This window comes from Erpetoichthys calabaricus, chromosome 6, assembly GCF_900747795.2.
Source record: "Erpetoichthys calabaricus chromosome 6, fErpCal1.3, whole genome shotgun sequence".
Lineage (NCBI taxonomy): Eukaryota > Metazoa > Chordata > Cladistia > Polypteriformes > Polypteridae > Erpetoichthys > Erpetoichthys calabaricus.
Genome location: NC_041399.2, coordinates 106,678,421 through 106,703,899, shown reverse-complemented (window position 1 = coordinate 106,703,899; position 25,479 = coordinate 106,678,421). Strand labels below are relative to the sequence as shown.

The following is a 25,479-nucleotide window of genomic DNA, read 5'->3' as shown; positions in this document are numbered from 1 at the left end:
CTGAGCTGCTGCTGTGGCGTCTGAGTAAGAGGGCGTGATCCACAGGCACCAGCGCAGTTCAGCCCCTGTGCTTCTCACATTCCTGTTTACTAGAGAATGACAACATCCCTGGCAGCCATTCCTCAGCCCCAGTAACGGATCCCGATAGGCAAGAACTGACATCGAGGACCTGTCATCTGTCAGAAGGCTACTGATAGTGGCTCCATAGAATCTAGCAAGGCAAAGAATGAATTTTTTCTAGAGGGGTTCACACACATAGAGTGATTCTTGTTACAATCCATCCAGGATCTCCATGAAAGAAGAACAAAAAACAAAAAAAACATTCCGGTGATTCACCCAGGATGGCAGCTGTGAAGTGGCAGGTGGCTAATCAAGGTGCAAGGTTACAGTTTTAATTATTTGCTCGTTCCTTTTTTTACAGGATATGATAGATCGCAGGATCAATAAATGTTACATGAAACATGTACAAAAATATTATATAGCACATGCATCCTGCAGGTACATCATTTCTTTTTATAAAACAACAGTACAGCTGATAAAAACGTGTCATTTGTTGATTTCTTTTTCTTCTTTTCTTTCAGGATGTTCAAGTGCATTAATTAAGAAGTATTATAATGCCTGGTGAGTTAGGTAGAAAGCACAGCAATTTATGTCAGATGAGTTGTCCAAGTCGTGTGTTTTTAAGCCAGACACATTGATTTGCATTTCTAAGCAAATATAATGTTTTTTCTTACACTGTGATTTTTACACATTATACTGATCCTGTCACGTGTAAATAATAGTAGAGAAAATGTAATGTTTAACTTGGCATAAAAAACAACATGTGAGCTTGTTTAGCTGTAATAATTCATTTATGGATGAATGATGTTAAAAGGGACCAATAGTCCTCTTAAATGGGTTTCTGATATCCAGACTTATAACATGAGAAAATGCAGGCCCCAAGAAAGAGAATAAAATCTGTGGAATACAAACTATTAGAAAGGTAAACAGGACTCTAAAGTGCTGTCATTATTTCCTATAGCACTGGCCATTCCTACTATAAGTCATCACAATTTTGACACTGATATATATTTAGACAGCATAAGTCCAAGCAGGCTAACATTAAATATGAAATTATATATTAAATTATAATAATAACATGTACACCGTGATCCTGAATTAGACTAAGCTCATCTGAGGTTGTTATGTTAGTAATAAAAACACGGATACAATCATTACCCCTCTACTCATTTCTTGATTCTTTGGTGATAGGTGTTTGGTATACCACATAAGTTAAAACAATTCATTATTTAGTTATAGTTACATTCACAAGCTGAAAATGAAGTTCAAGCATAATAATATCTTATATAAATAATTCAGACCTGTTCATAGACAGTACACCAGCTACACTATAAGCTGAAACAGCATAAAAAATCTACCATTGTTCCTAAAATCATATAACATAGTGACCATGGCGCTATCCCCTCAGGGCAGCCATGTGTCTGGAGATACAAACCCCTCAAAAGACTGCCCCTATTTTCTACCTGCAGCTGTGCTCTGCACTACTCTATTCTACTTTAAAATGTTAAAGGTTGAACCTCTACACTTAATCTACTCTAACTTCAACTTTGGTTATCCTTACTCAATAAAGGATTTGCCACTTCACTTTATGCTTGTTTGTGTAAATTATCTTACAAATATCTTGCTTTTATATGCGTGACCTTTGTATTACAGTTTTTCTTAATCATTTAAACACTACGGCTGATTGTTTTAGCCAAATAACTGTCAAATCATGTATTCAGTTGCCAAAAGAAACACACTTCCCAAAACTCTTAACAGTTCACTGGTTTTGATGCATGTTGCAGATACACAAATCCCTCAAAACAAGCACAGGTAACACAATATTCTCATTTTGAAAGTTCTACAACTCAATACAGTCAACTCAGATTATCTAAACCTGAACTCATTGATGACACAACTCTACAGGTGTGAACACTAAAAAGCAAAATTCTACACACAATTCAGAACCTTAGAATGAATAAATAGGGCCAAGAATTTCCTTGTGTGGTCTGGAACAATGAACATGCCTGTTGTCAACTGAGCAAGAGATACGCATTGTGGACATGATAGTTGCTAACAATGTAATCTGTCTTCCAAAATGTCAATGCAGGATTATAGAAGGCATTTTCATGGAATGGATAAAATCAGTAATGGAACCATTGACCGTGTCATTAAAGATAATTAAATCCGGATGAAGCAAGTGTACTGTGTTCCTTTTGAAAGAAGTTCAGACTGCAGTGAAAAACCACCAGTTAGAATACCTGCAATTAAATTCCATAGTAAGTTATATACAGTAGTGCAATAAGTGATCCATGGCATCAGGAAAATTTAAATAAATAATCATGTTTTGGGCCCCAGTCAGGTGTGGGTATGTGCAGGCACGCTTTGCTCCGTACGTGATTGGGGTAGTTGGCTGATCACACCACATACATGTGCAGAGGCGGTTGGATCGGTCGGATGCCTCAATTGTGCCTCAGAGGGAGCGGCATGTCACACCCATGCTGAGTTAAGCAGGCGATTTACAGTGTAAGTTGCCTGCACAGAAGAAAGTGAAATGAAAAGGAAAAGAACACAGTAGTAAAAAGAACAGAGGTTACAAGAAAAGAGAGCTAGGAGGCAGAAGGATAGGAAGAAACAGGTGCAGAAGTGAAGGCAGGCAGCCAGAAGGAGAGCCCCTTGGGGTAGAATTAGGTCGACTCGTGGGGGCTGAAGATGGTCATTCCCGCTAAGCATGTCCTGGAATTGTGGAGTGACTCGATGCTTGCTCCAGAATAAGTCCGGGGAAGGGCAGCAGAAGCTGAATGAGCAGATGAAGGCTTGATGCAGCAACATGCTGGGAGCCATTGACAGCAGGGACATAATCCTAGGAGAGATGGGGTTTGACAACGTACCCTGCTGGGAGATGTGGACAGCAGGGACCCAGACCTAGGAGAGAAGGTTAGCTGTGCCTGTTGGTTGGGTGTCTCCGCTTCTGCAAGATCCTATGCGAAGTAAGCAGAGGAGACGTTGAATATTTTTAGAAGAAGGCACCAAGGCTTGATTTTAAAAGACTGAGTCCTTCCCTAGTGAGTTTAACCTTGTTTTTATTGATATATTTATTTGAACTGATTTTTAACCTCCACAGACTCGCTGGCTTTTACTGGATTATTTACTTTTGAAGACTGCACTGCACTGTTTTAGACAGTTTATTTGGAATTGTTTTTAATAAAAGCACTGTTCCCTTTTTTGCACTTCTCCCTTGCTGCATGTAAGTGTGTCCTCATTCTCCTAGCTTATCTCAGTTATGACTATTGATGATCTGGGTTTAAGAGCCTGTCTGGATGGAGCAGGTAGCATGGAGCCCACCTGGATCATCACAAGTAGATGGTGCACTTTTATATGTTGTGACAAACAAAGGCACTGTCGACCCCTTGAACCCTCAGACCAGACGTCAGACACCAGATAAAAGTCCAATAATATTTATTATTATAAATAAAGTGCACAAAGCACCACCACTCCACTATACTCAATAAACAACAAATAAACAATCCTCCAATCTTCCAGACGCTTAGCCACCCTGCCTCCCAACTCAGCTCAGCGTCTGGGATTTCCCATCATCCTTTTATAGTCCTTGACCCGGAAGTGTTTCGCCTTCTCTGTCCACGTGACATGGGACACTTCCGGGTCAGATAAAAATCCTTTTTCTTCACCCCGGAAGCACGTCATTCCTTGTGTCGCTGTGATTAAGACGCACTTCCGGGTTATGGTGCAAATAACAATCCCTGGGCCACCCTGCAGTGACTCCTGGCGGCCCCCATGGTATCCAGCAGGGCTGTGCATTAAAAGTCCACTGTACATAATTCCCTGCTGGCATTCAGGGTACCTCCATGCTGCAAGGAGGGCCCCATCTGGTGGCCTGGGGGTATTGGCCAGGATAAATAGCCGGCCATACCTCTCAATGTATAGTACTACAGTAATGTATTGTGTATTACAGTACTGTATTACAGAATTTCTGCCCATTTGCACATAACACCATCACATCCTTTTGCAGAAAATATTTCACATTGAGTTGAAGGAACACTTCTACAAGCTCATTTTCATAAATGTGGCAGCCTTCAACCTCACAAAATGATAGAGCCGATGGTGGGACATCATTGGTCAGTAGACCATTCTGCAAGGCCCTGGTCAACATGGAGACAATATCCTGATGTGTATTACCATCAGCATTCAAGGGGTCCTCCACCGCCACACAACCCTAGACTCATACAACCCAACACATCTTCTACATAACCATTGTCATCTGCATAACAATACCTTTAAACAGGAGCAGAAGGAGCCAGGGCCACAAGAGTGGTCACTTGTTGATATCTGGAGCAATGTCAGCTTTCATTGTACTGCTGTGGTGCTTGGGTGGTTCACTGATTATCCAAGATTTTCAAATCTATTTCTTCCACCCTAATCCCCATTCCTCAACCCCACGAAGGAGTTTATTCTCAGTTTGGAGATGGAAGGTTTATGACTGAGACCTGTATGTGCATGAAAACTTTCTCCAGGTGATGGAGGAAGCCTGTGGGGATATCACAATGGAATCTATACAGGGTGGGTTAAGTAAACCAGGGGTTACTCCCCCTGCTGCCTGGCCAAAGGTAACATTGTATGTGATGTTGATGAAATCATGTGGCCTGACCCAGTCTAAAGGCATGACCCAGAAGAGGAATGATACTGTACAGTGTAAATGCATAAGTTACTGTAATTGTGTGCCATTTTGCTCTGAACTTTTCACTAACAGGACTTTTCTGTTGAATGTATTTTTGATACTTTTTTCCAAATCACTTGTGTGTATGTATGACATTACAGTAAGAGAATGAAATAATATTTTTGTCTTTTTGTTCTGCACACTTATACATTATCTTTATTCTATGCCATGGCAGTTTGTTATAGTGATGTTTTGAGATGGTTACCAGTGTGTATTACTGTTCAGAAATGTGTGCATGCATTTCTTGTCTTGTGTGTCTTCACAGGGCAGAGTCTGATTTAGACAGAAGATACCAGGGTTTTGACTCATATATTTACTAGGCTAGGCTAAACCCCCACAGGGTATGCACAAACCTAGTGTGTTTCTTTGTGTCGTACCTTATCCCGGATAAATGGGGAAGGTTACATCAGGAAGGGCATCCCGTGTAAAATTTTGCCAGATCAATATGCAGACAACAATACAGATTTCCATACTAGATCAGTTGAGGCCTGGGTTAACAACGGCCAATATCAGTACTGTTAGCCATCAAGGTGCTGGCAGAAATTGGGCTACTGTTTGCCAAAGAATGAGAAGAAGACGGGAGAGACGTGTCTGGAGCCAGGAGGAGAGGAGGAAGCTAAAGAGAGTGGAACTGGGGGTAGGAACTTTGAATGTTGGCAGTATAATTGGTAAAGGGAGAGAGTTAGCTGATGTGATGGAGAGGAGGAAAGTTGAAACATTGTGCGTGCAAGAGACTAAATGGAAGGGGAGTAAGGCCAGGTGGATCGGAGGTGGATTCAAATTGCTCTATCATGGTGTGGATGGGAGAAGAAATGGGGTAGGGGTTATTCTGAAGGAACAGTATGTTAAGAGTGTTTTGGAGATGAAGAGTGTGTCAGACAGAGTGATGATTATGAAGCTGTAAATTGAAGGTGTGATGATGAATGTTGTTAGTGTCAATGCCCTGCAAGTGTGGTGTGCGATTGATGACAAATTAGATTTTTGGAGTGAATTGGATGAAGTGATGGACAGTGTACCCAAGGGACAGAAAGTGGTGATTGGAGGAGATTTCAATGGCCATGTTGGTGAAGGGAACAGAGGAGATGAGGAACTGATGGGTAGGTATGGTGTCAAGGAAAGGAATGAAGAAGGTCAGATGACAGTGGATTTTGCAAATAGGATGGGCATGGCTGTGGTGAATACATATTTTAAGAAGGGGGAGGAACATAGGTGACACACAAGAGTAGAGAAATATGCACACAGGTAGATTATACCCTATGCTAGAGGGTCAATCTGAAGGTGATTGAAGACTGCAAAGTGGTGGCAGGGGAAAGTGTATTTAGGCAGCATAGGATGGTGGTCTGTAGGATGACATTGGAGATCAAGAAGAGGAGGAAAGTGAGGGCAGAGCCAAGGATCAAATGGTGGAAGTTGAAAAAGGAAGATTGCAAGGTTCAGGGAGGAGGCAAGACATGCACTGGGTGGTATTGAAGAGTTACCAGACATCTGGGCAACTATAGCAGAAGTAGGAAAGGTGACAGCAAGAAGGGTAGTTGGCGTGACATCTGGACAGAGGAAGGAGGAAAAGGAAACCTGTTGATGGAATGGGGAAGTACAGGAGAGTATACAGAGGAAGAGGTTGGCAAAAAAGAAGTGGGATAGTCAGAGATATGCAGAAAGTAGACAAGAGTACAAGGAGATAAAGCGTAATGTGAAGAGAGAGGTGGCAAAGACTAAAGAAAAGGTATATGATGAGTTATATGAGAGGTTGGACACTAAGGAGGAATAAAATTACCTGTACCGAATGGCTAGACAGAGGGACCGAGCTGGAAAGATGTGAAGCAGGTTAGGGTGATAAAAGATAAAGATGGAAACATACTCACAAACGAGGAGAGTTTGTTGAGTAGATTGAAACAGTACTTTGAGAAACTGATGAATGAAGAGAATGAGAGAGAGAGAAGGTTGGATGATAATGAATCAGGAAGTGCAGCGAATTAGCAAGGAGGAAGTAAGAACAGCAATGAAGAGGATGAAGAATGGAAAGGCCGTTGGTCCAGATGAAATACCTGTGGAAGCATGGAGGTATTTAGAAGAGATGGCAGTTGAGTTTTTAAATCAGATTGTTTAATGGAATCCTGGAAAGTGAGAGGATGCTTGAGGAGGGGAGAAGTGTACTGGTACTGATTTTTAAGAATAAGGGGGATGTGCAGAGCTGTAGTAATTACAGGGGGTTAAAATTGATGAGCCTCAGCATGAAGTTATGGGAAAGTGTGGTGGAAGTTAGGTTAAGAAGGAAGGTGGTGATTAGTGAGCACCAGCATGGTTTCATGCCAGGAAAAAGCACATGGGTGCGATGTTTGATAAGGGGGTATTGATGCAGAAGTATAGATAAGGCCAGAAGGAGTTGCATTGCGTGTTTGTGGACCTGGAGGAGATCACCGGAACTATCAAGCTCAGTCATAACATACATTGAACCTTCCATCAACCCCTGAACATAAGCAGTAATGAATGCTATGGAACATAACTAGTTTACATAAAGAAGAGTTAACTTTAATAAATGTACAGCAGGCACCGTAGGCTATGTTCTCCTTTGCTTGTTAACAGTGCACTTTCTAATTACTCAAATGTACGGAATGTATAATGATTTTTGTAAGTCACCTTGGATAAAGTTATCTGCTAAGTAAATTGTGAAACTAATTAAAAAGACTGCAATAGAAAAAGGTTTTTTCATTGTCTTAAAAACTAGGAACTTGAGATATATATTCTTAAAATGACTTCAGTACACCACTATAAAACCCAAATAACCCTATTATAACAATCAATTCTTTTTTGCAAAACTCACACAAAATCAAAGATAAGCAAATGAGGAATTCAACACATTAAAATAAATGTTTTATCCACTAGGCATAACCGGATATAAAAATGGCTGTCAAAATTCTATAAACTCCATAACATAATAACTACCAGTGTCACTCTATTTCAAAAAATTTGAAATTTTTTTTAAATTCCGAAGGTGCTGAAATTTGTTTCCTAAAATATGAAGCTCATAAAATCCTTGGTGAGTGGATAAACATACTGTGGCTGAATCCACATTAAAATTGTGTTACCTCTGATACAGATTTAACATTTGTGTTTCACATTTCAACACTTTGTTAGAGTCATTTAAACCACTCACACATTTTCTAAGCAGCTTATTCAGTTCCCCTATCAGTTGAACCTTTCCCAAATGTGTTTGCTGCAAGGTGGGAAATGCTCTGAAAATGACACCGGGTCATGAAAGGGAGCATTAAAGTACAAATCCAAACTCAAACCAGACCAACTGGAGTTGTCAATTAGCCTCACCCGTACACATTATTGTGCTGTGTTTTGAAATGTTAAATCTGTATATTTAAATGTTGGTTTAAATGTTCCTTTATACTCGTTTAAGCAAGCAACATAAAGTAGGAAAAATGATTGTGTTTTGACTAAATATGATTGGAGATCCCAATTTGTAATGAGATTTACCTCAGTTTTCTTTAACAGAGTACATTTTCAAAAACCATAGAGAAACAGTGATGGTGGTGTAATGGTGAGAGAGTCTGCTTGTGACTCCAAATTGCAATAAATACCTTCAGAGATTATGGACCTTCTTGGGGGCAGCTTGGTACCAATACAAGAACAGAGAGCAAAAAAACTTCAGTCAAAGAGAAAAAAATCACTTCAATGCAATAGAATCAAACTCAGAATCAATGCTTGGAAGGCAAATGCACAGGTCATTACACTAGCACTGAAACCTTCACAGTGCTGCTTCTCTGTGAATAGATCACACAATATTATTTCATGTCACTCACGTCCAGCTAACCACAGTGAAAGTGAAAATTCCAATTTATGATTTGTCTGTAAACAAACAAACAAACTGAAATTGTATGTTGTAGATACAGTGACAATTCAAGAAGTTTCTTATTTTTTAGGATTTACAGTTAAGCAGAATTGACTTATTTATTTATTTATTTATTGTAAAGCTGTTCAAATAATTTATTCACTACTCCACATTTAATTCAAAATAGTCAACAGAGATTATTTGTCCCTTTACCTAAAGGGTGTAAAACTCTAGAATGATCTACTTGCAAATAGTAAGGAGGCCCAGAAGGCTCAGCATCTCAGTCTAAGCTAAATACATATTGATACAGTACAGAGCTGCAGTTCATATTTGTATTGCATTTCAGTAATTGTGGCTGTCACTATAACTAACTATTATAATGCAGGTCCTTCTGACTCTCATTCTCTGTTTGGCCTTTTACATTGGCTTCCTAGTGTTGCTGCCACTCTGATCAAGTTGTCACTTCTGACACTGGAACAAGACCTCAGTATTTTATTGAGATTAGCTTGACCAATGCTCAAGTCAATGGCTGGCGGAATAGTTTTGAGAACTAATTAGTTTCTTATAAGAATACTAGGAGATTTAAACAACAAATCAAAAAAACTGAGTACAAGTAAGAGTGCATATCTGAATGATTAGTGTTCTTGAGGTTCTTATTAAAAGTTATGCTGGTTTTAAGTATATTTGTAAATGTACATAGTGCTATGATCTGGTAAGCAGTTGGTAAAACAAACTTACAAGTAGTATTCAGCCATTGGCTCCTGCATATGCTCCCATCATATCCAAATACATTTTGCTGTCTTGATGTATTCTATATGAACCAAACTCCACTTCCCCACCCTAAGTTAGAGGTTTGATGCAGCCACTAGTTCCTTTACACAAAAAGCATAAATTATGACCAAGAAAATTATAGTAACCCTTGGTAAAGGGATCCTCTGAGTTATCCATGATTAAGGAATAATTCCAAGACTATTGACCTATTGTCTCTCAACCAATAATTTGTTTTAAATTCAAATGCAACATTAGAAAACACTTCCTGAGACAAAACTGAATGCAGGTTAATCCACTTGTTTATGATGGTCGCTATAAGTAGCTAGATTAGTTATGACATTTGCAGTTGTTTGCTGTGACATGGCTTAAAAAATACAAATCAATCCAGACAGAAGTTCAGTTTCCTCTCTAGGTTTACCACACAAGTCAGAAGCCCATCACTTGTCTAGCTATTCTATGACAGCATATATTATTCATGCAGTATAAGAATGACTCACTGGTTAGAATGTCAGCTCAGTTCTTAAAGTTTTGTTTGGGCCTTTCTTTGCTCTGCAGACATTTGTCTGAAAACCTCTTGGAAAGGGATACACTCAACATATTATTGTTATTAAAAGGTATCCAGAGCTTTAAAGTTCTATATATCAGAACCTAACTCTGACCCTAATAATAATAAATCACAACAAAAAGCACATGCAGGCTTCCAAACCTCACCTTATTGATCCTTCCACTTGAACCCCGGGCACCTTACTTGCTATATATTGCCTTTGATTCCTGTATGTCTACTCATTTTCCTCTGATAATGACACTTGGTAGGTTGTCGAAAGCTTAGGAATAAAAATCTATTTTAAGATACATGATTCATTTTCTCACTTTTCTCCCTTTGTAGATTACTAGCTACAAATACTGTATAGTGTAGGGCAGGTGTGTCCAACTCCAATACTGGAGGGCCGCAGTGGCTGCAGGTTTTCATGCTAACCCTTTTCTTAATTAGTGATCAGTTTTGCTGGTAATTAACTTCTTTTGCCTTTCTCTTAATTGACTTGCTATTTGAAACTTCTTTTTCTTCCTTAATTAGCCAGCAAACAATAATGACATACGAAACAATCCAGCACATGACCAGCTAACCTGTGTCTGCTGTCCATCATACAATATCTGAAAATAAAGAATGGTGAGGGTCTCAGCAATGTTGTTGATCTGTTCAGGTCCACAAATTATTGTGATGGTGCTCTTAGAAGAAAGAAAATCAACAGTTGTAAAATGTCTGCTGTGGCAAAATGAGAGTGCTAACAAGTCATGGAATTAAATAATGGCTTTTATTAATAACAAGAACTGGCTTCTAATTAAGAAACTGGTTGGAGTGAAAGTAAGTTGGTCATCTGTTGGTTCACTTTACATCTCAGTTGTGTTTGGCTACCACTTAAAGAGAAAAAGAAATAATTCAGAGGACAGTGTGTTAGAAACATTGCAATTAAAATGAAGGGAAGAGAAGTCAATTAACACAAATTGGTTATGAATTAAGAAAGTGGCAAGAAGGCACACCTGCAGCCACCATGACCCTCCAGGATTAGAGTTGGACACTCCTGGTGTAGAGGGAATATTGCAAAGCACTCACAGATAGGTAAGGCCAGTCTAATAACCTTTCAGTTGTGAGCATGTCTCTTTATTAACTTAATTAATCTGAAATTACCCCCTTAATAATGTCACAGAACTCTCTCACCTTCTAAGCACAGCTAAGACCTCTTTCATCACAAACAGTCCTTACTTCAAAGGCAAGTTAGCCATGAGTGAAAAAACGGTGAAGAACCATTCTCTGCAAAGGTGAACATACAACAAATTCCTGCGTCTGCATTTTCAAGTAGCCACACAATCATGCAACACAGAAAACGTGCTAAGTTGATTACTCAGATGCCATACACTTCTGTTTTTTTTATCTATATTTTTCTTATTATCTTTTATTGAATTTATTAAAAGCAGGTAACATACCATTCAATCAAATCAAACTTAACAAAAATTCAACCCCCACCCACAAGAAAGAGAGGAAGGCCAACAGCCAGAGTAAAACTTTTGAAAGTAGTAAAAAGAGAAGGAAGTCTTTCTCCCTATTATAAATGTTTATTCTAAAATGTTATTTGATTAGATCCTGTCAGGTTTTAAAAAAGTTTTTAACAGATCCTCTAAGTAAGAATTTGATTTTTTTTCCAATTTCAAATTGTATATAACATCTGACTGAAGTGGGTTAGGATTCTTCCAGTTGAGCAAGATAAGTCTATGTGCCAATACTGTAGTAAAGACAATTATAGTTTGTTTGTCCTTCTCCGCTTTAAACCCATCTGGAAGTACACCAAACACAGCTGTTAGTGTATTAGGACGGATTGTGACTCCAAGGCTGTCTGGTAGGGATGCAAAGATTTTTTGTCCAGAATTATGTTAATTTGGTACATGCCCAAAACATGTGGCCTAGTGAGGCTGGAGCTTGATTACAATGTTCACAGAATGGATCTTGCCCTGGAAACATTTTGGACAATTTTAAATGAAACAGATGTGCTTGATAAAAAATTTTAAGTGGAATAATTGAACACTTGCACATATGGAGCTAGACTGAGTTCTGTGCATGGCTGCCTTCTACTTGCTTTCCCACTGTATTCTGGGATCTTTAAAATATTTATCTTTTTAAGAGTCTGCCACTAACCAAGTTATTCTAGTAGTTTCAGCTCTCCAATTGATTCCACCACTGAAGGCTCAGAAACCTGAACACTGAAAATCTTTTATTAAGCAGAGTTACATTATTATTAATAAGAATATTTTTTATTGGTGCAATTAAAAACAACTGATCAAATACATAATTATTCACATGTGAACTGAAATACTGTAACAACCCCTTAATATGGATAAGTTATTTAATTTAATTCTCTAAGAATTGTAGTATCTAAGATGCAATATGCTACTATCTAACGAAAATACTTATTCACCTTTTTTAAAAGTAAACTCAACAAAAATCTTTTGTGGTCTTCTATAATCTACACCTGCATATCCTTTATACATGCTGACTTTTGAAACATTTAATTCACATTTGATACATTATAAATTAGATCAGTAAAGTCAGGCAAGGCAAAATATCCCTGGAAAAAGGTGTCACTTCTTTCAGAAGATAAAACAGACCACAATAACATGCTCCATGACAGAAAAAGTGTTCAGACATGCCACTTTATGAAAAGTGAAAAAGATTCAGTAGACAGTATTACTCAAAGAAGATTTGCTAGCATCACAAATATGCAGTAGAGCCCAGATCAGCAGAATGTGTTAATTAAAAAAATCAATCTTTTAAAATAAAAGCACAGCATATAGGCTATCATCACTTGATTAAATCTACTCTATATTGCAACTCAACATCAGAGGCATACAATACATTCTTTTTCCCTGCAAATTTCACAATAGTAAATACTGAATTTGTTTCCCATGACTTTGCATATAATAACAAGCAGGCAACGTTCCCTTGTAAAGAAAGAATCATATATGGTGTTAGTAAAATATTAAAATATACTCTTAATAACAATGGTTCTTTAATGGCACTTTATGGTTCTTTACTGGGTTCCAACGTTCTTTTTCGAATCCTTGCTTGACAAAGCACCATTTTCATTCTGTGGAGGTTTCTTTGCATATGAAGTTGGCTCTCTGTGCACTGAAAAACTTCCTAACATTTAGAAGAAAACTGAAATCTTTAAAGTATGGAAGGCTACCTAGCAGGACACTAACAGATTAAAAAAAAAAACCTGGACTTTGCCTGCTGGTATTTCACAAATCTTGTATGGTTATTTATTGTAAGGAGACTGTTGCAGATCTAAATTAATAAAGGTTCTTTCTGGAACCTTCATGTGGCTGGGTCTTTTAGGAATTAAAAATGGTTCTCCTATGGCATCACTCTCAAGAACCACTCTGACACCTTTATTTTTAAGACTGTATATGACTTTCAGGATTTACAAAGGTACTTAGGGCAGGAGGACATTTTCTTTCATTATAATTAAAATCATTAACAGTTGTTGGTAAGCTGAGCAGTAACCTGCACAAAGGCGGGATGTGCAGCACTCATACTGGGATTCCAGTCCTTTCCACATTGTAATTAAAACTCACAAGAGAATCTGACTCATCCATATTTCATTATAAATCCAATCATTCTTTACGTAACAGCAAAATCTGTCAGTTGTGTGGAACTTTATTTGGTGAAGCTCATCCCAATAAAATGTCAAAAATGAGGATCATAAGGACATCAATGATGACAATTTCTCAGCAACCAATAAACAACTAATTTAACAAGAAGAAATAAACATGTATAAAAGTAATGCTGAGGACTTCAAAGTTTGGCTCATGCATTGCATTACTTTTGTATACACAGGGTTATGAACTCTTTGAATCCTAGTCTTTATAGACCTCAGCAACTTTCCACTTGAAAGGAGGAAAGAAAATATTTATTTGTTTCTGGAACAGCGAAGAAATTGTAAACAATGATTTTTAGAAGCGATTCAGGTCAATCTTCATTGTAGCCTCAGCATAACAAACCAAAGAGGAGAAGGTCAACACACCTTCAAAAAGGACCAGCAGTATTCCGTCATTGTTTCCTGTAACACTCTGAACTTCCATCACTGTCTCTGGTAAGCTTTCAAGATGTCTTGTCTTTCCATTTTAGAATGTTACAAATTGTGGAGTCAAGGACCTTCAAATTCGCCATCTATAGAATCTTGCTATTTATGACTAATGTAATATTCATTTTCATAGTTAACAAGTCCAAACAAATTCTTTTAGTTTGTTAATCATAAATTCTAGATTATTAAGTCGAAAATATTTCACACTTTTGTTTATTTGTTTCCTGTAAGAAGCCTCACTGTATTTGGAGGTAATCTGGCTATTTATGAATAATTGTGAGAGTATTTATTTACTCGTATGATGTCCCAACAAATTTCTTTGTTTTGTTGATATTAAATTAAAGATTATTTAGGAAGCAACATTTCACAATTCTGTTTACTTGATTCCTGTAAGAAGCCTCACTGTATCTTTTAATACGGTCTACAAGACTGGTACCATCAAAAAAATATATTTACATACAGTTCGTACGGTCTGGAATGGATTAATTGTATTTACATACAATCTTATGGGGAAATTACGTTCGAGTCGAGACCAAATCTGGTCGCGTCCAGAGTTTTGGAATGAATTATGGTCATGACCAGAGGTACCACTGTATTCTTACACTGTCTTCCCATTGGGAGTATCTATAGCCAGTCTTTGCATTAAACAGAATCAGCCAGCCTCAGATGAGGTAGAGCATCAAGCAAAAATTTAACAACTGTCCATTTTTTCCTTAGTGATAACTTCGCTGACCCAGAAGAACCTTGATACATAACACTAAGTCCAACTCCATTCATCAAGGCACCTATAATACTGCCAATACTGATGCGCTGTGCAAGAAAGGACAGAGCCGGTTATACTACCTTAGAAGGCTGGCGTCCTTCAACATCTGCAATAAGATGCTGCAGATGTTCTATCAAACAGTTGTGGCGAGCGCCCTCTTCTACGCAGTGGTGTGCTGGGGAGGCAGCATTAAGAGGAAAGACGCCTCACGCCTGGACAAACTGGTGAGGAAGGCAAGCTGTATTGTTGGCATGGAGCTGGACAGTTTAACATCTGTGGCAGAGCGAAGGGCGCTCAGCAGGCTCTTATCAATTATGGAGAATCCACTGCATCCACTTAATAGTATCATCTCCAGACAGAAGAGCAGCTTCAGCGACAGACTGCTGTCACTGTCCTGCTCCACTGACAGATTGAGGAGATCGTTCCTCCCCCAAACTGTGCAACTGTTTAATTCCATCCGGGGGGTAAACGTTAACATTTAACATTATACATAGTTATTGTCTGTTTTTCACCTGCATTATTATCATTCTTTAATATTATTTATTGTATCAGTATGCTACTGCTGAAGAATGTGAATTTCCCATTGGGATTAATAAAGTATCTATCTATCTATCTATCTATCTATCTATCTATCTATCTATCTATCTATCTATCTATCTATCTATCTATCTATCTATCTATCTATCTATCTATCTATCTATCTATCTATCTATCTATCTATCTATCTAAAGAAAATGTCAGTCTGAAGACCCAGGAAGTAGTTACGATGGACTACCACAGAGAGAAGGAGCACTCATTGGTAATACTGATTGTAGCTTAGTGGCTATCATGAGTGCACAGTAATGCCTTTTGTTTTTTCCACTTCATCTCATCTGCAAATAAACATGTAACCCCAGCTGTGTCCCTATATATCTGTTTGATTTTAGCATACTATTTACATTTGTGTATCAGGGATTATACAGGATGTCAAATCCAATATAATAGCCCATGACAGAGGACTTTCTCAAACAGTTAGCCAAACAGCACACCCTGCTGGTAAAGTTGGCAGTGGTAAGACAAACCATCTCAAAAATTTTTCCCTGCACCAAGCCAGCTTGTGTGAAGCAAAAACAATGCATTCCTGACAATATTTGACTGTCTCTTGTTTTTACTGGTTTGAAAAAAAACTGGGGTAATATTTTAGCATAATTTTTGTGTCTTTGAAAAATCACTCATCTGAAATTTTGAAATACAGAAAAATGAAAATCTTGTGTGGCTTTAGGTGAAAGTGAAAATATATAATACTTGGGCTACACGTGTCAGTAAGGCTCAAAATTTATTGACCAGCCCAAACAAACAGCCACAGCTTGGTGTCAATTCTGTATAGTGAGTGGTAGATCTGAAGCCTGGCAAAATAATTTGTGCAATCGCATAATTTGTGCAGCGATACAATTAGAATAACAAAATTTGTAAGATCACCATAACATCCTCCAAACCTGACATGACAACTTACCAGTTATCCTCTTGGAAGAAACATTCTTTCTCTTAACATAAAACTTACATATGTAAATGGGACACAAAAATATACAGCTCTGTTATACTGAGTCTGTAAAGGGCTCAGACAGAATTTTCATCTTATAGTTTTTTAAGCAATTGTACAAAACAGATATAAGGTACCTCTACTGCTGATGAGAAAAGTGAGGAAACACCACCAAACAGAAACATTAATTGATCCAAGTTGTGTCATGTGGTTCCATTAGACACCTTGCCATTTTATAACTAAGAACATTCGCAACGTTGTTGAATCTAAACATGTTAGAAGCACATTATGTTCTCATTTGCTTTATTAAGTGTCTGGAAAAACTAATTAGTTTGAATTAAAGAAAGAGTTCATTCATCACAGTACTCTGAACAGACAGTTGTGAATTATCAAGTTGGACGGATAGCCAGGGCACTTTCCCGGCTGGTACATTGTTATAATGGATGGACTGGGGGAGCGGTCATAAACAGAGCACTACCTCCCCAGAGTACTAGATGGCAGCCCCACTGGGATGCAGCGGCACCATGGAGTCCAACAGGGCTCCTTGTCAAGTCAAGTCAAGTCAACTTTATTTATAAAGCACTTTACATACAACAGCTGCTGACCAAAGTGCTGAACATAGGCTAAAATAAATTTTAAACAAAAACAAAATAATAAATAAGTAAATAAAATACAATAAATGAAACTAATTAAAACATAGTAAACACAACTAAACAGAGTTAAAACAGAGTAAAATCAACTGCTCACACAGGATCAAACGCCAAACCAAAAAGGTAAGTCTTAAGAGCAGACTTAAAAATGGGCAGTGAGGAGGCCTGTCTAATGTGGATCGGCAGTGAATTCCAGAGCCTTGGAGCCACAACGGAAAAAGCCCTATCCCCGCTGAGCTTTCGCTGAGTCCTAGGCACCTCCAGAAGCAGCTGACCAGCTGATCTGAGTGAGCGGGAAGGAGAGTGCATATGCAGCGAGGTAGGGCGGAGCAAGCCCATTTAAGGACTTAAAAACAAATAAAAGAATCTTAAAATGAACTCTAAGCTGAACAGGCAGCCAGTGCAGTGTGGATAACACAGGGGTAATGTGCTCATTCTTTCACGTGCCAGTTAAAAGGCGTGCAGCAGCATTTTGCACCAGCTGGAGCCGAGACAGGGTGGACTGGCTAACACCAACATACAACGAATTACAATAGTCCAATCGGGTTGTAATAAAGGTGTTGATTACTGTTGTAAATTGATCTTTGGAAAGAATGTTTTTTAGCTTCGCCAAACGTCTTAGCTGAAAAAAACAAGATTTCACCACCGCGCTGATCTGACCGTCCAGTCTAAAATCCTCATCTATCCTAAAACCCAAATTTGTAATAACAGGTGTACCATATTGTGCTAGGGGACCCAAATCCACAGGAGCAGAAGTAGAAATAGACCCACTGGTGCCCCCAGGACCAAACACTATAACCTCTGTCTTATTTTCATTAAAATTTAAGAAGTTCACTGCCATCCAAGCTTTCACCTCTTCTAGGCACATAACCAAAGTTTGTATGGAGTAAGCATCCTTGCGTTTGAGGGGTACATAAACCTGAGTATCGTCTGCATAACAATGGAAAGCAATTTTATGCTTTCTAAGAACAGAGCCAAGAGGCAGGAGATACAAAGAAAATAGCAGAGGACCAAGTATGGAGCCTTGCGGAACCCCACATGATAGTGACGCTGAGGAGGATCTAAATTCATCTAGCCTCACTGAAAAAGTTCTTTGAGTCAAGTACGATTTAAACCACGCCAAGGCAGTACCACGAATGCCCACACAATGCTCCAGACGAGATAATAAAATACTATGATCTATAGTATCAAAAGCAGCTGTTAAATCGAGCAGAACTAAAATCACATAATCCCCTGAGTCTGTTGCCAAAAGGATGTCATTAAAAACCTTCAGTAATGCGGTTTCAGTACTGTGAAGCGACTTAAAACCAGATTGAAACACTTCGAGCACATCACTTTCATTTTAAAAGGCATTTCAATTGAATATACACACTTCTCTCCAAAATTTTGGACAGAAATGGAAGCTTGGAAATTGGTCTAAAATTGGATAGCACAGTGGGATCTAGGCTTGGTTTTTTGATCAATGGTTGCACTATGGCATGTTTAAACAAATTAGGAACTATGCCTGAGGAAAGGCTGCTATTGATAATAGCAAGAACAGATGGCCCTAAAACAGAAATAATCTCTTTAAAAAGAGAAGGTGGGACAACATCAAAAGGAGAACCTGAGGGCTTTGATTGACCAACAATCTCATATAAACAAGATAGAGTCACCGGCTCAAACTGATAAAAAACAGCAGAGCAGGGGAGAACAGCTAAAGGGTCATAAACAGTGAGAGGTATATGAGCCCTAACATTATTCACCTTATCCACAAAGAAGTGCAAAAATTTCTCACATGTCTCAAAAGAAGGTTCCATACAGGCATTCTGTGGAGCATTTAAAACCCTATCTATAATGTCAAATAACACACGAGGTTTGTGACAGTTTGACAGAATAATATTTGACATGTACGCTCTTTTGGCATCTTTCACAATAAACTGATAACGACGCCAGCAGTCTTTCAATACTTGAAACGATACATGCAAATTGTCCTTTCTCCACTTGCGCTCAGCTTTCCGGCACTCGCGTCTGACAACCTTCGAGGTTGGGTTCTCTGGGGGTCACCAGGGGAAGCTTCCAGACCATGTTAACGAGCCACCTGGAGTACACCTAGGTTCAGTATAAAAGACGCTGCCTGCCTTTATTCAAGGAGCCAGAGTCGGGAGGAAGAGGACGAAGCTTGCTGGAGGAGGAGTGGAGTAGGAAAGAGAGAGAAAGAGAGAAGAAGAAAGAAGGCAGAGTGCTGTTTATTTGCTGAGCTTTGTACTGTGCTGTGGATTTGGGAATGATTGGGACACATTTCCCCTGTATATTAATGTGTGTTGTGCTGGGGAACTGGAGAGCCCCTGATGGTCACAAGTGTCATCACAGAAACACTGTTCTTGACAACAATAGGAAGGAAAGGGTAAAGGGAGTCCAGGAAGACAGCAAAGGGCTTGACACAGGTCAGTGTCACCAGTGAGGGAGCCAGAATCAGGAGGAGGAGGATGAAGCTTGCCAGAGGAGGAGTGTAGGCAGAACAAGAAAGACAGTTTGGCAGAGAAGAAGAGGAGAAAGGGCTGTGTGTTGCTTTATTATTGTGTCTGTGCTTGTGTACTGTGTTTGGTACTGCACTGTTGGGGAACGATTTGGAAAGCATTTCCCACTGAAATAAAGCCCATGTGTGTTGCAGAGACTTGTGCCTGTTGTCTGTCTGTGTGGTTTGGGGAGCTGGTGTATCCCCTGGAAGCCACACAAGATATGTGAATATATCTCATTTTGAAAATATTTCAGAGTTTATAGAATTAGGAAAAATAAACAAAGAAAAAACACATGATGCAGTTATTAACAGATTAATTTTAAGTGCCCACTCCAGTAGTATTATACACAAGGCAGAAACCAATGCAGGATGAGATAATGCTCCATTACAGATCAGAAGAAAACTAAAGTTCTCTAAGAAACACCAGGTCTGTGGAACTGTAAGGCTGCACCACTAATCATTGTACCTGTTAAGGATTTCTTTTAAACAAATGATCTGAAATGCAGAGGGTTTGGTGTATAAATATTTTAATTAAGTAGATCTATTAGAGAGAGGCAAGGAAACTCTGTTTCAGCCACTCTGACCAGACAAAGACATTCCTAAACTTAAATAAGAAAGACAGACAAAAAGTTCTAAATCATCCTATAGACTTTTGAAAGTTACTAAGAGAAGCTAGAAACTTAAAGCACACAACTTATCACATGATCCAACCAACAGCATCCTTTAGGTGAGGCTAAAAAATTCCTTTCATCTATAATAACAGTATATATACGAGTATAAATATATATAAACCTATATATATATATATATATATATATATATATATTCATTGATCTTGACTTGCCGACGATGCTGTGATCTTCACAGAGTCAATGGAGGCTCTGATTGGGGCTCTTAGGAGACTGAGAGGGGAGACTGAGAGTCTGAGCTTGTGAGTGTCCTGGATAAAAACCAAGATCCAGGCTTTTAATGACCTTTAGAGCACAGCCATCAGCAGTGTGACTGTCTGTGGATAGAATCTCGACCTCGACGAGAGATTTAGTTATCATAGCAATGACATTCATGTTTCTGGTGACTCTTCCTATGAAGTCAGTAGACAGATTGGGAGAGCATGGGGGGTCATGAGGTCACTGGAATGGTGTGTGTGGCATGCTCAGTATCTTTGCAAAAGGATGAAGGTCCAAGTCTTGAGTCCTGGTGCTTCCTGTCTTGCAATATGGTTGCAAGAAATGGATGCTATCCAGTGATCTGGACTCTTTTGGTACTGTGTCTCTTCAGAGAATCTTTGGGTACTGCTGGTTTGACTTTGTGTCGAATGAGGGGCTGCTCATGGATGAGGCAAATGAGGCATGCTACCTGCATTGTGAGGGAACCTCAGTTCCACGAGGGTGATTCTGCTTGCAGGGTCCTCACTGTTAAAGAGCCAAGTGGCTGGACCAGGCCAAGGGGGGACACCCACATAACATCTAGCTGCCGGTCTGGAGGGTGGGACAGGACCACATATTTGCCTTGGGGTTGACAACAAGGATCCCAAGCTGTTTCATCATTTGTTGATTGTGGCAATGTGCGGTACAGCACATATACAGTAATCCCTCCTTCATCGCGGAGGGTTGCGTTCCAGAGCCACCCGCGAAATAAGAAAATCCGCGAAGTAGAAACCATATGTTTATATGGTTATTTTTATATTGTCATGCTTGGGTCACAGATTTGCGCAGAAACACAGGAGGTTGTAGAGAGACAGGAACGTTATTCAAACACTGCAAACAAACATTTGTCTCTTTTTCAAAAGTTTAAACTGTGCTCCATGACAAGACAGAGATGACAGTTCTGTCTCACAATTAAAAGAATGCAAACATATCTTCCTCTTCAAAGGAGTGCGCGTCAGGAGCACTGAATGTCATAAAGACAGAGGAAAGCAAACAAATCAATAGGGCTGTTTGGCTTTTAAGTATGCGAAGCACCTCCGGCACAAAGCTGTTGAAGGTGGCAGCTCACACCCCCTCCGTCAGGAGCAGGGAGAGAGAGAGATATAGAGAAAAACAAAGTCAAAAATCAATACGTGCCCTTTGAGCTTTTAAGTATGCGAAGCACCGTGCAGCATGTTGCTTCACGAAGCAGCTGCACACAGAAGGTAGCAACGTGAAGATAATCTTTCAGCATTTTTAGACGAGCGTCCGTATCGTCTAGGTGTGCGAACAGCCCCCTTGCTCACACCCCCTACGTCAGGATCAGAGAAAGACAGCGCAAGAGAGAGAGACAGAAAAGTAAGTTGGGTAGCTTCTCAGCCATCTGCCAATAGCGTCCCTTGTATGAAATCAACTGGGCAAACCAACTGAGGAAGCATGTACCAGAAATTAAAAGACCCATTGTCCTCAGAAATCCGTGAACCAGCAAAAAATCTGCGATATATATTTAAATATGCTTACATATAAAATCCACGATAGAGTGAAGCCGCGAAAGGCGAAGCGCGATATAACGAGGGATCACTGTATACTGTACTAGCCATCCCCTGCGGCTCTGCATGCGTAGTAGTGAAACAGGACAAATTTTAAAAATCAATAAACAAACAGGTATTGCTAGCTAAGTGGAGGCAAGGTACAGTCCAAAATGCAGAGGTAGACCGACTCCCCACTGACATCACGCTTCTCTTGGCCTGCAGCCTCTGTCTTGGATTAGCGCGAATATATCGTTCCTGCAAGCAAACTATGATTTTTAGCACAATGAGAGAAATTGCAAAATCAACCGGAATGCAAGCAAATTCTAGAGAAAAACCTGATCTAAATCTGTTAAGTAGTTCTCTCGTTTGCTAGCTATGCGGATGTAAGATACGCCCCTCGGCTGGCGCGTGAGTGAGGAGGGCCCTGCCGCCCCCCTCGGCCCGCTGCATCTCTCTTGGATTCACACAAATAAATTGGTACTGTAAGCGAACTATGATACTTAGCACAATGAGAGAGGTCGCAAAATCATCCAAAATGTTCAAGCAAATTATAGAAAAAAACCAGATCTAAATTCGTTAAGTAGTTCTCGGACAGATTTTACGTATATATAGAGAGATTTATGTTATATACATACTGTATATCATACATATTTTATATATATATAAAAAAACATTAAAAATTTCACTCACAAACCGTTATTTAAATTTTTTAATGACTCAAAAAAAACTTGCAATACCAGAGCCTTTATTTAGGAATCTCCTTTTCAATATGCTTTCTATACAGTATGAAATATTATAAATGCAGCTATTTTCTGTTATGTGGCAACATGACACACACCAGTTTATGTAAAATGTTAGCTCTGCTTCACTTTGAAACTAAAATAAATTCTGGGTATGATATTAGGCAGGAGGGAATACAAAAAGTGATCAGTTACAAACGAAAGGTATTAATCTGAAACTACACTTCAGTACTGAATGTGAAAATTAAGTTGGCACTTATATGGACTCTGCAAATGCTCTTTGAGGAGATTCAGCATTTCAGATTTGAAATGGATATATATTTTGAGTTATAAAAATAAAATGTGTCATATTCTGGTGCAAATTCAAACAGCATATCACAGAAACCTTTTATGGCAGCACATTTGGTCTTTAGTTGTATCTCACACTTAAGGTACATTTGAGAAATTCCTAATTGGCATTCTTAGCTGTTTGTCAAATCCATTCATGTATTAGCAACTGCTAGCCTTGAAATAATGTTATGGTACAGTCAGTTTATGACAAATGAGGGAGATTATTTCCTTTAATAAAACATGGGGAAAATGATATATTTATCAGTCTCCTTATTAAAACCTATAGGTGGATATTGACTGCAAAATGGTTACATAAGCCTAACACTAAGGCGAAAATATATGAAAAAAGCAAGGCTAGGCATTTTTTAAGGTCACCCAAATAAAATATATCTATTTTCTAAATCCAATCTGTTATAAGGTTGTAGGGGTTTGGAGCTTATCCTGGCACCACTGGGAACACTGTAAGAACTAACCTTGAATGGTACATCAGTCTGACATGAGCCACACAGTGATGATATAATACTGGGGACATTTATCATTTCCAATTAGCCTTGCATGCACTGCTTTAGGATTTGGGAATGAACTGGATTGCACATTTTAGCAGAAATTCATTACTAAAAGTGCAATTAAACACACTTCACTTGTTACAAAAGGGTTTAAGCAATTGTGTAAAAATAAAAACAAATTATTAAACAAAACATTTAATGTAAATTTAAATAACACTGATTTTACAGTTCTCCCAAAAGATGGATATTTTTTACCAAATTACAACCACAATTATTTTTAGCACATACAATAAACTTGATTGTGTACTTCAACTAAAATGATGTTCACTTTAAAATAAGATACATTATACACATTTTTAAATGTCTGGTTTTGTTCTCATATCACAGTTGTCATTTATAAATGCCTTATGACATATGAATAATCCTAGGATAATGGGGGCCTGGAGCTGTGCATGGTTTAGTGGTCTGGAAATTCAGACATTCCTTTAAGTTTGCAACAATTTAAGCCAGAAGTAATAATGTGTTGCTGCTGGCCAACAGGAAGGATAATTGTATTACTAAAAATAATATACCTATTAACAGGGTAGTATGATATATATATATATATATATATATATATATATATATATATATATATATATATATATATATATATATATATATATATATATATATATATATAAGAATGAACCAATTATCACTGCTGCACAGTAAAGCACCAATACTTCTATTGAATTTTAGCTTAAATGCTGACATCATGTGAAAATGTATTGGTTTAGGAAAACACTGAGGCACTTTTATATATTACCAGTATTGCTTCTCTTATTAGTGTTGTCATTATTTATTATTATTATTATTAATAATAATAATAATAATAACAATAATAGCAGAGTTCTTAAATCGCCTCATATGAATGAGTGTTTGAGTGATTATGAGTGCAATGGATTTACATCCTTTCCAGGCTTAATTCCTTCCTTGATGTTGTATCAATAAGCTACTGAATTGTGGTGGTGAAAGCTGAAAATGGATAGGTAATAATATTAAAAGTATTACCAAGTATTGGGCCAACGTCTTTTTCATAAGTGACTTAAAGATCTGGGTACCTTATAATTGTTTATATCATTTTTTTCATTTTATATTTGGAGACAGACAGGCCAAGCTGACTTGTTTAGTTAAGTGATCTCTAATAATGCTTACAAATAAAGATCAACTACACAATATAGAATGATTGATTAATGAATAGGGGGTATAAATGTAATGTTGACATTAATGCCACATATCTTTTAGTTACCTAAACCACAGTTCATAGCTATGCTTTCAGGTAGATTGGCGAATTTAAATTAAGCTGAACTGTTGTGCTCAATTCCAGTCTGTCAGTTGCTCTCGGGATGTTTGTGCTTTGCTCCCAATTTTTGCTTGTTGTAATTCTGATGAGATGATACAGTGATTAGACCAGTATATACCATATGACAGACTGTCCTAAAATGTTAAGAATAAGCCACTCTGTAAGAACTGCTAACTCAATCAATCCAGAATACAGGACCTATTTTCCAACGAAGGTTTGAGAGGCAAGGAAGAGAACCACAAGATCTTTTCTTTTACCTGGAATCTTTCATTCATTTTCCAAACCTGCTTATTATCTCATAAGGGTGCATGGAGCCAATGCCACTACTTTATTCCAGCAGCAAGCGGCACACAGCAATTCATATTTGAATTGTTGTCATGATTTGCGTATAGCATTTTTAATGACAACATTTAGAGGTTTTACTTACCATTCCTCAGGGACAGAGATTCTTTGTTAGAGAAAGTGATTGTATTTAATGAGATTGCATATAGAAGGGTACGTGGGGTGAAGGAGGAAGACAGTTTGGTCCTTAGTTATTATAGACAGAAAATCAGTTACTTGAGTATTTCACTACAACTGTCAATTTTAATACTAATGAATAATAAAAAATAGTAAAAAGTAAAAATAAAACAGTAAAGGTAAAAAGGTAAAATGTAACAAAACATAAGAAAA

General features: G+C 38.3%; 1 protein-coding gene across 3 annotated transcripts in view; it reads right to left on the bottom strand.

Annotated features, from left to right (window-relative positions):
• The window catches only part of LOC114653083 (dual specificity calcium/calmodulin-dependent 3',5'-cyclic nucleotide phosphodiesterase 1C-like), a 930,233-nt gene that overhangs the window by 449,207 nt on the left and 455,547 nt on the right, over positions 1-25,479 (bottom strand). The gene's annotated exons all lie outside the window — the stretch shown is intronic.